This window comes from Oryctolagus cuniculus, chromosome 19, assembly GCF_964237555.1.
Source record: "Oryctolagus cuniculus chromosome 19, mOryCun1.1, whole genome shotgun sequence".
NCBI classification, from domain to species: Eukaryota; Metazoa; Chordata; class Mammalia; order Lagomorpha; family Leporidae; genus Oryctolagus; species Oryctolagus cuniculus.
The window spans coordinates 64515030-64528249 of NC_091450.1; positions in this window are offsets into that span (position 1 = coordinate 64515030).

Here is a 13220-nt window from a genome sequence, read left to right on the forward strand (position 1 = left end):
CCCCCCAGCCCTGCAGTGCTGAGCCCTTCTCAATTCCTCATTTACAGGACCTGGGCCCTGCTCACCTTGCGGCCCACCAGGGCCAGGCCAGCCTCCCCTCCTCACCCTCCAGGGCCTGGGCCCCATCCCCTCCTTTCCCTAAAGGGCCGGGCCATGTTCCCCTCAACACCCTCTAGGGCTGGGCCCAGCACCCCTCCTCACCCTACAGGGTCAGGCCCTGCTCCCATCCTTGCCCTCCAGGGCCTGGGCACGACCCCTCATCGCCCTCCAGGGCCAGGCATTGCTCCAGTCCTCACCCTCCAGGGCAAGGCTCAGCTGCCCTCCTCACCCTCCAGGGCCTAACCCATCTCCCCTCCACGCCCTCCAAACCAGGACCTGCTTCTGTCCTCACCCTCCATGGCCTGGGCACAACTCCCCTCCTAGCCCTTCAGGGCTGGGCCCTGCTCCCCTCCTCACAGTCCATGGCCGGGGCCCACTCCCCTCAGAAATGGCGATCACTGCCCTCCGGGGCATGGGCCCTGCTCCCTTCCTCGCCCTCCAGGCTCAGGCCTCGCTCCCCTCCTTGACCTCCTGGGCCGGGCCAGCTCCCCTCCTCACCCTACAGGGTCAGGCCTTGCTCCCATCCTCGTCCTCCAGGGCCAGGGCCCCACTCCCATCCTTGGCCTCTTGGGCCTGGGCCCTGCTCCCCTTCTCGCCCTCAAGAGTCTGGCTCACTTCTCTCGCTGTCTTCCAGGGTTAGGCCACACTCCCCATAGGAAGGGCATCACTGCCCTCCAGGGCATGGGTCCTGATCCCCACCTCACCCTCCAGGAGCAGGAACCTGCTCCCCCGCTGCCCTCCAGTGCAGGACCCTGTTCCCCTCCTTGCCCTCTAGGTCCTGGGACCTGCTACCCTCACTGCCTTCCAGGGCCTGGCCCAGTTCCCCTCACCCTCCAGGGCCTGGAGCTTCTCCCCTCCTCACTCTCCAGGACCTGACCCCGCTCCCCTCCTCGCCCTCCAGGGCCTGGCCCTGCTCACATCCATGCCCTCGATGGACTGGGCCCTGAGCGTGACACTGCCTTCCAGGGCCTGGCCCAGTTCCCTCGCCACCCTCCAGGACCTGGGTCCTGCTCCTGTCTTCCAGTGCCTGGCCTAGTTCCCCTCGCCACCCTCCAGGGCCTGGAGCTGCTCCCCTCCATGCCCTCCATGCCCTGGGTCCCACTCCACTCACTGCCTTCCAGGACCTGGACGCATTCCCCTAGCCAGCTTCTAGGGCCTGCCCCCTTCCACTCCTCGCCCTCCAGGACCTGACCCTTCTCCCTTCCTTGACCTCCAAGACCTGGCCCTGCTCACATCCATGCCCTCCATGGCCTGGGCCCTGTTCCTTCCTAGCCCTCCAGAGACTGGGCCCAGTTCCCTCCTCGCCCTCAAAGACCGGACCCTCTTCCCCTCCTCCCCTAGGCCCTGCTGCCCTCCTCACCCTCCACGGCCAGGACCTTCTCCCCTCAGGAACAGCCAACACTGCCCTCCAGGGCATGGGCCCTGCTCCCCTCCTCACCTCCAGGGGCAGGCCTGCTCCTTCTGCTGCCCTCCAGGGCAGGGCCCTACTCCCCCGCCCTACTCCAGTGCAAGATCCCACTCCCCTTCTTGCCCAAGAGGGTCGGCTCTGCTCCCCTCCTCACCCTCTAGCTCCTGGACCCCGTTCCTCTCCCCGCCCTCCAGGGTCAGGCCCTGCTCCCAACCTCACCCTCCAGGGCCAGACTCCGCTCCCCTAATTTCCCTCCAGTGCGGGACCCTGCTACCCTCTATGCCCTCCATGGCCCTGCCTTGCTCCCCTTGCGGCCCTCCAGAGCCTGACCCTGCTCACTTCCTTGCCCTCCAGGGCCTGGGCCCTGCTCCCTTTCTGCCCACCAGGGCAGGCTCCGCTCTCTCCACTGCCCTCCAGTGCAGGACCCACCTTCCCTCCTTGCCCTCCAGGGCCGGGCCCTGACCCCTTCCTCGCCCTCTAGGGCTTGGACCTTGCTCCCCTACTAGCTTCCAGGGCCAGGCCCCGCTTCCCTAGCCACCCTCTGGAGCTGGACACTGCTCCCCTCCTGGCCCTCCAGCGCCGGGCACTGCTCCCCTGCTTGCCCTTCAGGACCTGAGGCCTGCTCCCCTCCTTGCAAAACAGGGCCTGGGCCCCGCTCCAATCTGTGCCCTCCAAGGCCTGGCCCTGCTCAACTCCATGCCCTCCATGGACTGGGCCTCAATCCCCTCACTACCTTCCAGGGCCTGGCCCCGTTCCCCTTACCACCCTCCAGTGCTGGACACTGCTCCCCACCTAGCCCTCCAGGGCCTTGGCTGTGGTCCCTTCCTGGCCCTCCAGGTCCAGGCCCAACTCCCCTCCTCATCCTAGAGGGTCAGGCCCTCCTACCATTCTCGCCCTCCAGGGCCTGGGCCCTGTTCCCCTTGTTGCCCTCCAGTGCAGGACCTCACTTCCCTCTATGCTGTCCATGGCCCTGTCCTGCTCCCCTCGCCACACTCCAGGGGCTTACTCTTCTCACTTCCTTGCCCACCAGGCCTGGGCCATGCTCCCTTTGCTGCCCACCAGGGCCATGCCCCACTCCCCTCCTACGCCCTACTGCCCTCCTTACCGTCCTGGGCCAGGCCCTCCTCCCCACTGCCCCCTCCAGGACCTGGGACCTGATACCCTCGCGGCCCTCAAGGGCCAGGCCCTGCCCCCTCCTCACGCTCCAGGGCCTGACCCTGCTCCTCTCCTCACCCTCCAGGGCCAGGCTCGCTCCTCTTTCCGCAGCCAAGGCAGGGCCCTACTCTCCCTGCTGCCCTCCAGTGCAGGCCTGCTCCCCTCGTTGTGCTCCAGGGCCTTACCCTTCTCACTTCCTTGCCCACCAGGGCCTGGGCTGTGTTCCCCTTGCTGCCCACCAGGGCCATGCTTTCCTCCCTCCTTGCCCCCCAGGGCTGGACCCTACTCCCCTCCTCACCATGCTGGGCCAGGCCCTCCTCCCCACCTCCGCCTCCAGGGCCTGGGACCTGATCCCCTTGCAGCCTGCAAGGGCCAGTCCCTGCCCCCTCCTCGCCCTACAGGACTGGAACCTTCTCCCCTCCTCACCTCCAGGCCTAGGCCCTGCTGCCCTCCTCACCCTCCACGGCAAGGCACTTCTCCCCTGAGGAACAGCCATCACTACCCTCCAGGGCATGGGCCCCACAACCCTCCTCACCCTCCAGGGCCAGGCCTGCTTCTCTTGGCCCACCAGGGCAGGGCCCTACTTCCCCCGCTGCCCTCCAGTCAGGACCCCACTCCCCTCTTTGGCCAAGAGGTCCAGGCACTGCTCCCCTCCTCATCCTCTAGGGCCTGGACCCTGCTACCCTCCCTGCCTTCCAGGGAAGGGCTTTGCTCCCCTCCTAGCCCTCCAGTGCTGGGCCCTGCTCGCTTCCTTGCCTTCAGGGCCTGGGTCCTGCTCCCCATGCTGCATACCAGGGCCAGGCCAGCCTCCCCTCCTCACCCTCCAGGGCCTGGGCCTCATCCCCTCCTTGCCCTAAGGGGCTGGGCCACACTCCCCTCAACACCCTTCAGGGCTGGGCCCAGCACCCCTCCTCACCGTACAGGGTCAGGCCCTGCTCCCATCCTTGCCCTCCAGGGCCTGGGCATGACCCTTCATCGCCCTCCAGGGCCAGGCCCTGCTCCCCTCCTCGCCCTACAGGGTTTGACTCAACTCCCCTCCACGCCCTCCAAACCAGGACCCACTCCCCTCCTCAACCTCCATGGCCTGGGCCCAACACCCCTCCTAGCCCTTCAGGGCTGGGCCCTGCTCCCCTCCTCACAGTCCAGCGCCAGGCCCCACGCCCCTCAGGAACGGCCATCACTGCCCTCCAGGTCATGGGCCCCACTCCCCTCCTCGCCCTCCAGGGCCAGGCCCTGATCTCCTCCTTGACCTCCAGGGCCTGGGACCTGCTCCCCTCCTTGCCCTCTTGGGACTGGGCCCTGCTCCCCACCTCACCCTCCAGGGCCAGGCTCCACTCCTTTTGCCACTTTCAAGTGCCGGACCCTGCTCCCCATGCTGCCTTCAAGTATAGGACACTGCTCCCCTCCTTGCCCTCCAGGACCTGGGTCCCGCTCCCCTCACTGCCTTCCAGGGCCTGGCCCTGTTCCCCTCACCACCCTCCAGGGCCTGACCCCTCTCCTCTCGTCGCCCTCCAGGACCTGAACCCGCTCCCCTCCTTGGCCTCCAGGACCTGGGACCCCGCTTCCCTCCTCACCCTCCAGGACCTGAACCCGCTACCCTCCTCACCCTCCAGGACCTGACCCCACTCCCTTCCTCGCCTTCCAGGGCTGGCCCTGCTCACCTCCATGCCATCATTGGACTGGGCCCTGATCCCCTCACTGCCTTCCAGTGCCTATCCCCGTTCCCCTCGCCACCCTCCAGGGCCTGACCCCGCTCCCCTCCTCACCCTGCAGGACCTGGGTCCTGCTCCTCAGACTGCCTTCCAGGGCTAGGCACCACTCACCTCAGGAATGGCATCACTGCCCTTCAGGATGTGGGCCCCGCTCCCCACCTCACCCTCCAGGGCCTGGCTCTGCTCCTCTAGCAGCTTTCCAGGGCTGGACCCTTCTGACCCTGCTGCCCTCCAGTGCAGGACACCACTCCCCTTCTGGCCCATAGGGCCTGGGTTCCACTCCCCTCACTGCCTTCCAGGGCCTGGCCCAGTTCCTCTTGCCAGCCTCCAGGGCCTGCCCCCTCTACCCTCCTCGCCCTCAAGGACCTGACCCCGCTCCCCTCCTCGCCCTCCAGGACCTAGGTCCCACTCCCCTCACTGCCTTCCAGGGCCTGGCCCTGTTCCCCTTGCCACCCTCCAGGGCCTGACCCCGCTCCCCTCCTCACCCTCCAGGACCTGTGTCCCGCTCCCCAACTTGCCCTTCAGGTCCAGGCCCAGCTCCCTTCCTTAACCTTCTGGGCTGGGCCAGCTCCCTTCATCACCCTACAGGGTCAGGCCTTGCTCCCCTCCTTGCCCTCTTGGGCCGGGGCCCTGTTCCCCTCCTCACCCTCCAGGGCCTCGGTCTCGCTCCCCTCACTGCCTTCCAGGCTAGGGCCCACTCCCCTCAGGAAGGGCATCACTGCCCTCCAGAGCATAGGCCCTGCTCCCCACCTCGCCTTCTAGGACCTGGCCTGCTCACATCCATGCTATCATCGGCCTGGGCCCCAGTTCCCTCATTGCTTTCCAGGACCTGGCCCTGTTCCCCTCTGTAGCCTCCAGGACCTGCCCCCACTCCCATCCTTGCCCAAGAGGACCTGACCCCATTCCCTTCCTCGCCTTTCAGGACCTGGCCCTGCTCACATCCATGCCCTCCATGGCCTGGGCCCCATTTCTTCCTAGCCCTCCAGAGCCTGGGCCCAGTTCCCTCCTCGTCCTCCAGGACCAGAACCTTCTCCCCTCAGGAACAGCCAACACTGCCCTCCAGGTTATGGGCCTCGCTCCCCTCCTCACCCTCCAGGACCTGGGCCCCATCCCCTCCTTGCCCTAAGGGGCTGGACCACGATCCCCTCAATGCCCTCTAGGATTGGGCCCAGCACCCCTCCTCACCCTACAGGGTCAGGCCCTGCTCCCATCCTTGCCCTCCAGGGCCTGGGCACGACCCCTCATCGCCCTCCAGGGCCAGGCGTTGCTCCAGTCCTCACCCTCCAGGGCAAGGCTCAGCTGCCCTCCTCACCCTCCAGGGCCTAACCCATCTCCCCTCCACGCCCTCCAAACCAGGACCTGCTTCTGTCCTCACCCTCCATGGCCTGGGCACAACTCCCCTCCTAGCCCTTCAGGGCTGGGCCCTGCTCCCCTCCTCACAGTCTAGGGCTTGGCCCCACTCCCTCAGGTATGTCCATCACTGCCCTCCAGGGCATGGGCCCTGCTCCCCTCCTTGCCCTCCAGGGTCTGGCCCTGCTCTCCTCCTTGACTTCTAGGGCCAGGTCAGCTCCCCTCATTACTCTACAGGGTCAGGCCTTGCTCCCACCCTCACCCTCTAAGGCCTGGGACTCCCGCCCCTCCTTGCCCTCCTGGGACTGACCCTGCTTCCCTCCTTGCCCTCCAGGGCCTGGGTCCATTTCCTCTCACTGCCTCCCAGGGCCTGTCCCTGTTCCCTTCACCAACCTCCAGGACCTGACCCTGCTCCCCTCCTCACCCTCCAGGGCCAGGCCATGCTCCCCTGCTCATTCTCCAGGGTCTATGCCTGCTCACCTTGATGCCCACAGAGTCTGGCCTCGCTCCCCTCTCATATTCCATGGCCCAGCCCTGCTCCCCTCTTTGCCCTGCAGGGCCAGGCCCCGCACCCCTCCTTAAAATCCTAAGCTAGGCCCCCCTCCCCACCTCGCCCTCCAGGGTCAGGCCCCACTCCCCTCAGGCATGGCCATCACTGCCCTCCAGGACATGGGCCTGCTCCCCTTCTTGTTCTCCAGGGCCTGTGCCCCATTCTCTCTCCACTTCCAGTTCATGGACCGTTCCACTTGCCACCAAGCAGGGCCTGACTCCGCTCCCCTCCTCGCCCTCCAAGTTCTGTCCCTGCTCCCCTCCTCACCGTCCAGGGTCAGGAACTACTCCCCCCAGGCACAGCCATCATGCCCTCCAGGATATGAGACCCGCTCCCCTCCTTGCCTTGGAGGGTGAGGAAGGCAGCAGTTCCCAGGCCCTGGAAGGCGAGGAGGGGAGCAGGGCCAGGCCCTGGAGGGTGAGCAGGGTTCAGGCCCCAGGCCCTAGAGGGTGAGGGTGGGAGCAGGGTCTGGCCCTGGATGGTGAGGAGGGGAGCAGGGCCAGGCCCTGGAGGGCGAGGAAGGAACAGGGCAGGGCCATGGAGGGCAAGGAGGGGAATTTGGCCTGGCACATGAGGACAAGGAGAAGAGGGGGGCCTGGCTCAGGATGGTGAGGAGGAGATCAGGGCCTGGTCCATGAGGGTGATTTGGGGAGGGGGCCCGGTCCTGGAGGACAAGGAGAGGGCAGGGCCTTGCCCTAGAGGGCCGCGAGGGGATCAGGTCCCAGGCCCTGGAGGAGGAGGGGGGAGTGGGATGGCCCAGGATGGTGAGGAGGGGAGTAGGGCCTGGCCCTGGAGGGCGAGGAGGGGAGCGGGGCATGGCCCAGGTGGGCAGCAAGGGGAGCACAGCCCAGGCCCTGGTGGGCAAGGAAGTGAGCAGGGTAAGCCCCTGGAGCTCGGCGAGGGGAGCAGGGTGGGGCCATGGAAGGCATAGAGGGAAGTGGGGTCCCGCCCTGGAGGGCAACAAGGGGAGCGGGGTCCAGCCCTGGAGGAAAGGAGGGGAGCAGGGCCCAGACCCTGGAGGGTGAGGAGGGGAACTGGGCCTTGCTCTGGAGGGCAACAACGGGGATCATAGCCAAGGCCCTGGGGGGTGAGGTGGGGAGCAGGGCCTGGTCCTGGAAGGCTAGGAGGGGAGTGGTATCCAGCACTGGAGGCTAGCGAGGGGAACAGGGCCAGGCCCTGGTAGGCAGTGAGGGGATTGGGGCCCAGGCAATGAAGGGCATGGAGGTGAGCAGGTCTAGGCAGGAGAGAGGGGTGAGGCCATGGAGGGCAAGGAGGGGAGCCAGGCCAGGCCCTGAAAGGCAGTAGGGGGGCGGGTTCAGGCCCTGAAGGGCAAAGAGGGGAGTGTGGTCAGGCCTTGGGGGGCAGCGAGTGGAGTAGGGCAGGGCCGTGGAGGGTGAGGAGGGAATGAGGCCCAGACCCTGGAGAGCATGGAGGTCAGCAGGGCCAGGCCCTTGAGGACGAGGAGGGAATGGGGCACAGGCCCTGGAGGGCGAGGGAAGCAGGGCCCATACCCTGGAGGCCAGTGATGGCCATTCCTGAGGGCAGTGGGTCCTGACCCTGGAGGGCGAGGAGAGTAGGGGGGCCTAGCCCAGGATTTTAAGGAGGGGTGCAGGGCCTGGCCCTGGAGGGTGAAGAGGGGAGCAGGGCTGGGCCCTGGAGCATAAGTAGGGGAGCCAGGTCCAACTCTTGTGGGCGTCAAGGTGAGCGTGGCCAGGCCCTGGAGGGTGAGGAGGGGAGCAGGGCCTGGCCCTGGTGGGCAGCAAGGGGAGCTGGGCCTGGCCCTGGAGGGTGGCAGTAGGTGCGGGGACTGGCCGTGGAGGGCGAGGAGAGGAGCGGGACCAATATCCTGGAGGGCAGTGATGTTCCTGAGGTGAGTGGGGCCCGGCCCTGGACTGTGAGGAGGGGAGCATAGCCCAGCCCTGAAGGGCGAGGAGGGGAGCTAGATACAGGCTGTTGAGGGCGAGGAGGGGAGTGAGGCCTGGTCCTGGAGGGCGTAGAAGGGAGCTGGGGTCAGGCCCTGGAGGGTGATGAGGGGAGTGTGGCCCTGCCCTTTAGGGCAAGAGGGGATGGGGGCCAAGCCCTGGAGGGCAAGGAGGGGAAATTGCCTGAGCCATGAGGGCAAGAAGTGGAGTGGGGCCTTGCCTAGGATGGTGAGGAGGGGAGCAGTGCCTGGTCATTGGGTGTGATTAGCGGAGGGGGCCCAGCCCTGGAGTGCAAGGAGGGGGCAGGGCCTGGCCCTGGATGGTGGCAAGGGGATCAGGACCCAGGCCCTGGAGGGTGAGTAGGGAACGGGGCCAGGCCATAGAGGGCATGGATGTGTCATTGCCAGGTCCTTGAGGGTGAGGAGGGGGGCAGAGTCAGGCCCTGGTTGGTGCCAAGGGGATCTGGGCCAGGCCCTGGAAGGTAAGGGAGGGGAGCGGGACCCAGGCCCTGGAGGTGAGGAGAGGAGTAGGTTCCAGTCCTGGAGGGCGAGGAGGGAACTGAGACCAGGTTCTGGAGAGCTAGGAAGGAACGGGGCTCAGGCCATGGAGGGCATGGATGTGAGAAGGGCCACATCCTGGAGAGCAAAGAGGCGAGCAGGGTCAGGCCCTGGAAGACAGTGAGGGGATCGGGGCCCAGTCCATGGAGGGTATGTAGGTGAGCATGGCCAGGCCTTGGGGGTCAAGGAGGGGAGCAGAGTCAGGCCCTGGAGCGTGCGGAGGGAATGAGGCCCAGGCCCTGGAGTGCATGGAGGTGAGCAGTGCCAGGCCCTGGAGGGTGAGGAGGGAATGGGGCACAGGCCCTGTAGGGCAAGGAGGGGAGTGGGGCCCATGCCCTGGAGGGCAGTAATAGCCATGCCTGAGGGTAGTGGGGCCTGACCCTGGACTGTGAGGAGGGGAGCAGGGCTGGGCCCTGGAGCCTGAGTAGCCTGGCCCTGATGGGCATCAAGGGGAGAGGGCCCAGGCCCTGGAGGGCAAGGAAGGCAGCAGGGTCAGACCCTGGAAAGCAGTGAGGGGAGCGGGACCCATGTCCAGGAGGGAAGTGATGGTCATGACTGAGGGGAATGGGGCCTTGCCCTAGAGGGCGTAGAGGTATGCAGGGCAAGGCCATGGAGGGCTAGGAGGGCAGCAGGGTCCAGTTCCTAGAGGGCCAGGAGGGTAGCAGGGTGTGGCCCTGGAGGGCAATGAGGGTAGTGGTGTCCTTCACTGGAGGGAGGCGGGGGTTGCAGGGCCCAGTGGGTGGCAAGGGGAGCTGGGCCCAGCCAGCCCTGGACTATGGAGAGTGGAGCAGGGCCTGGTCCTGGAGGGCGAGGAGGGAAGCAGGGTCCAGCCCTGGTCAGGGGCAATAGGAGCAGGGGCCAGGCACTGGACGACTAGGAGGGGAGCAGGGACCAGCCCTGGCGGGCTGCAAGGGGAGTGGGGCCTGGCCCTGGAGGGTGAGGTGGGGAACAGGGCCTATGCCCTGAAGGGCAGTGTCGCCCTTCCTGAGGGGAGTGTGGCCAAGCCCAGGAGGGCAAGGAGGGAGTCGGGCCTGGCCCTGGAGTGTGAGGAGGGGAGCAAGGTGAGGCCCTGGAGGGAAATGAGGGGAGCAGGGCAGGGCCATGGAGGGCAAGGAGGGAGCAGTGCCAGGCCCTGGAGGGTGAGGAGGGGAGCAGGGACTGGCCCTTTAGGGTGAGGAGGGGAGAGGCCCTGGCTCTGGAGGGCAAGGTGGGGACCAGGGTCTTGCACTGGAGGGTGGCAGGGGGAGCAGGGTCTAGCCCTTTTTGGCAGCAAGAGGAGTGGGGCCTGGCCCTGGAGGGCATGGAGGTGAGCAGGCTCAGGCCCTGGAGGGTGAGGAGGGAATGGGGCACAGGCCCTGGGGGACGAGGAGGGGACTAGGGCCTATGCTCTAGAGGGCAGTGATGGCTGTGCCTGAGGGGAGGGGCCTGACCCTGGAGGGTGAGGAGGGGAGGGGGACCTAGTCCAGATGATAAGGAGGGGTGCTGGGCCTGGCCCTGGAGGGCGAAGAGGGGAGCAGTGCTGGGCCCTGGAGCCTGAGTAGCAGAGCGAGGCCTGACCCTGGTGAGCATCAAGGGGAGTGGTCCCAGGCCCTGGAGGGTGAGGAGGGAAGCAGGGTCTGGCCCTGGTCGTGGGCAATAGGAGTAGGGGCCAGGCACTGGAGTACGAGGAGGGCAGCGGGGCTCAGGCCCTGGAGAGTAAGGAGGGAATGGGGCCCAAGCCCTGGAGGGCATGGAGGTGAGCAGGGTCAGGCCCTGGAGGTGAGGAGGGAATGGGACACAGGCCTTGGAGGGCAAGGAGGGGACTAGGGCCTATGCTCTAGAGGGCAGTGATGGCTGTGCCTGAGGGGAGTGGGGCCTGACCCTGGAGGGTGAGGAGGGTAGGGGGGCCTAGCCCGGATGGTAAGGAGGGGTGCCGGGCCTGGCCCTGGAGGGCAAGGAAGGCAGCAGGAAAGGCCCTGGAGGCCGAGGAGGGGAGCAGGGTCAGGCCCTAGAAGGCAGTGAGGTGAGCAGGGCCCATGTCCAGGAGGGTAATGATGGCCACGACTGAGGGGAATGGGGCCTTACCCTAGAGGGCATGGAGTAATGCAGGGCAGGGCTATGGAGGGTTAAGAGGGGAGCAGGTTCCAGGCCCTAGAGGGCCAGGAGGTGAGCAGGGCGTGGCCCTGGAGGGCAAGGAAGGGAGCTAGGTCTAGGCCCTAGAGGGTGAGTTGGGGAGCAAGGCGCAGCCCTGGAGGGCAAGGAAGGGACTGGGGTCCTGCACTGTAGGGTAGTGGGGGAGCAGGGCTCTGCCCTGGAGGCAGGCAAGAGGAGCGGGCCCGGCCTTGGAGGGCAAAGTGGGGAGCAGGGCCCATGTCCTGGATGGCAGTGATGGCCATGCCTGAGGGTAACATGGCCTGGCCCTGGAGGGTGAGGAGGGCACCAGGCCCCAGGCTCTGGAGGGTGAGGCGGGCATCGGACCCTAGGCCTTGGAGGGCAAGGAAAGGAGCATGGTCCAGCCCTGGGGAACGAGGGAGGGAGCGGGGTCAGGCCCTAGAGGGTGGCGAGGGGAATGGGGCCAGTCCCTGGAAGGCAGTGAGGTGAGTGGGTCCTAGTCCATGGAGGGCATGGAGGTGAGTAGGGCCAGGCCTTGGAGGGTGAATAGGGAAGCAGGGTCAGACCCTGGTTGGTGGCGAGGATTTCTGGGTGAGGCCCTGGAAGGCAGTGAGGGGGGCGGGGTCAGGCCCTGGAGAGTGTGGACGGGAGTGGGGTCAAGCTCTGATGGGCAACGAATGGAGGGGACAGCACCATGGATGGCAAGCAGGGGAGCAAGCATGGATGGCAAGGAGGGTGAGGAGGGCAGCGGGGCTCAGGCCCTGGAGGGCGAGGAGGGGAGCAGAGCCCATGCCCTGGAGGGCAGTGATGGCCGTGCCAGAGGGGAGTGGGGCCTGACCCTGGAGGGCGAGGAGGGGAGGGGGGCCTAGCCTGGGATGGTAGAAGGGATGCAGAGCTGGCCCTGGAGGGTGAGGAGGGGAGCAGGGCTGGGCCCTGGAGCCTGAGTAGCAGAGCGAGGCCCGACCCTGGTGGGCATCATGGGGAGTGGGCCCAGGTCCTGGAGGGTGTACATGTGAGCGGGGCCTAGCCCTGGAGGGTGAGGAAGGCAGCAGGGTTGGCCCTGGAGTGCAAGGAGGAGAGCAGGGTCAGACCCTGGAAGGCAGTGAGGGGAGCATGGCCCATGCCCAGGACAGAAGTGAGGGCCATGAGAGAGGGGGGTGGGGCCTTGCCCTAGAGGGCATGGAGGTATGCAGGGCAGGGCCATGGAGGGCTAGGAGGGGAGCAGGACCTGGCCCTGGTGGGCGGCAAAGGGAGCGGGGCCCAGCCAGCCATGGAGGGAGGAGAGTGGAGCAGGGCCTGGCCCTGGAGGGCGAGGAGGTAAGTGGGGCCCGGCCTTCTTGGGCAAGGAGGGGAGTGGGGTCCTGCACTTGAGGGCAGCGGGGGAGCAGGGCCCTGCCCTGGAGGGCAGCAAGATGAGTGGGCCTGGCCCTGGAGGGTGAGGAGGGGAGTGGGGCCCAAGCCTTGGAGGGCAGTGATGGCCATGTCTGAAAGGGGCAGGGCCTGGCCCTGAGGGTGAGAATGGGAGCAGAGTCCAGCCTTGGAGGGCGGCATGAAGAGCAGGCCTGGACCTGGAGGGTGAAGTGGGGAGCGGGGCCCATGCCCTGCAGGGCCCGATGGCCATGCCTGAGGGGAACAGGGCCTGGCCCTAGAGGGTGAGGAGGGCACAAGGCCCCAGGCCCTGGAGGGCGAGGAGGGGAGGAAGGTCCAACCCTGGAGAAAGAGGAGGGGAGTGGGGTCAGGCCCTGGAGGTGAGGAGGGGAGCAGGGCCCATGCCCTGGAGGGCAGTGATGGCTGTTCCTGAGGAGAGAAGGGCCTGGCCCTGGAGGGTGAAGAGGGGAACAGAGCCCAGGCCTCATAAACAGGCATCACTGCCAATCAGGGCATGGACCTCGCTCCCCATGTTGCCCTCTAGGGCCAGGCCTTGCTCCTCTTGCCGCCCTCCAGGGCCGGCCCATGCTCAACCTGCCACCCTCCAGGGCAGGACCACGCTCCCCGCCTCACCCTCCAGGGCCAGGCCCTGCTCCCCTCCTTGCCCTACAGGGCCTGGGCCTGCTTACCTTGATGTCCACCAGGGCCAGGCCTTGATCCCCTACTCACGCTTCAGGGCCCAGCCCTGCTCCTCTCTTTGCCCTCCAGGGCCCTGCAGCCCTCCTTACCATCATGGGCTAGGTCCCCCTCCCCTCCTCACCCTCCAGGGTCAGGCCCTACTCCCCTCGGGCACTGCCATCACTGCCTCCCGGGCATGGGCCCTGCCTCCCTCCTAGTCCATCAGGGCCTGTGCCCCATTCTCTCCTTACCATCCAGGGCCTGAGCCCCACGGCCCTCCTCACCCTCCAGGGCCTGGACCCACTCCCCTCCTCACCCTCCAGGGCCAGG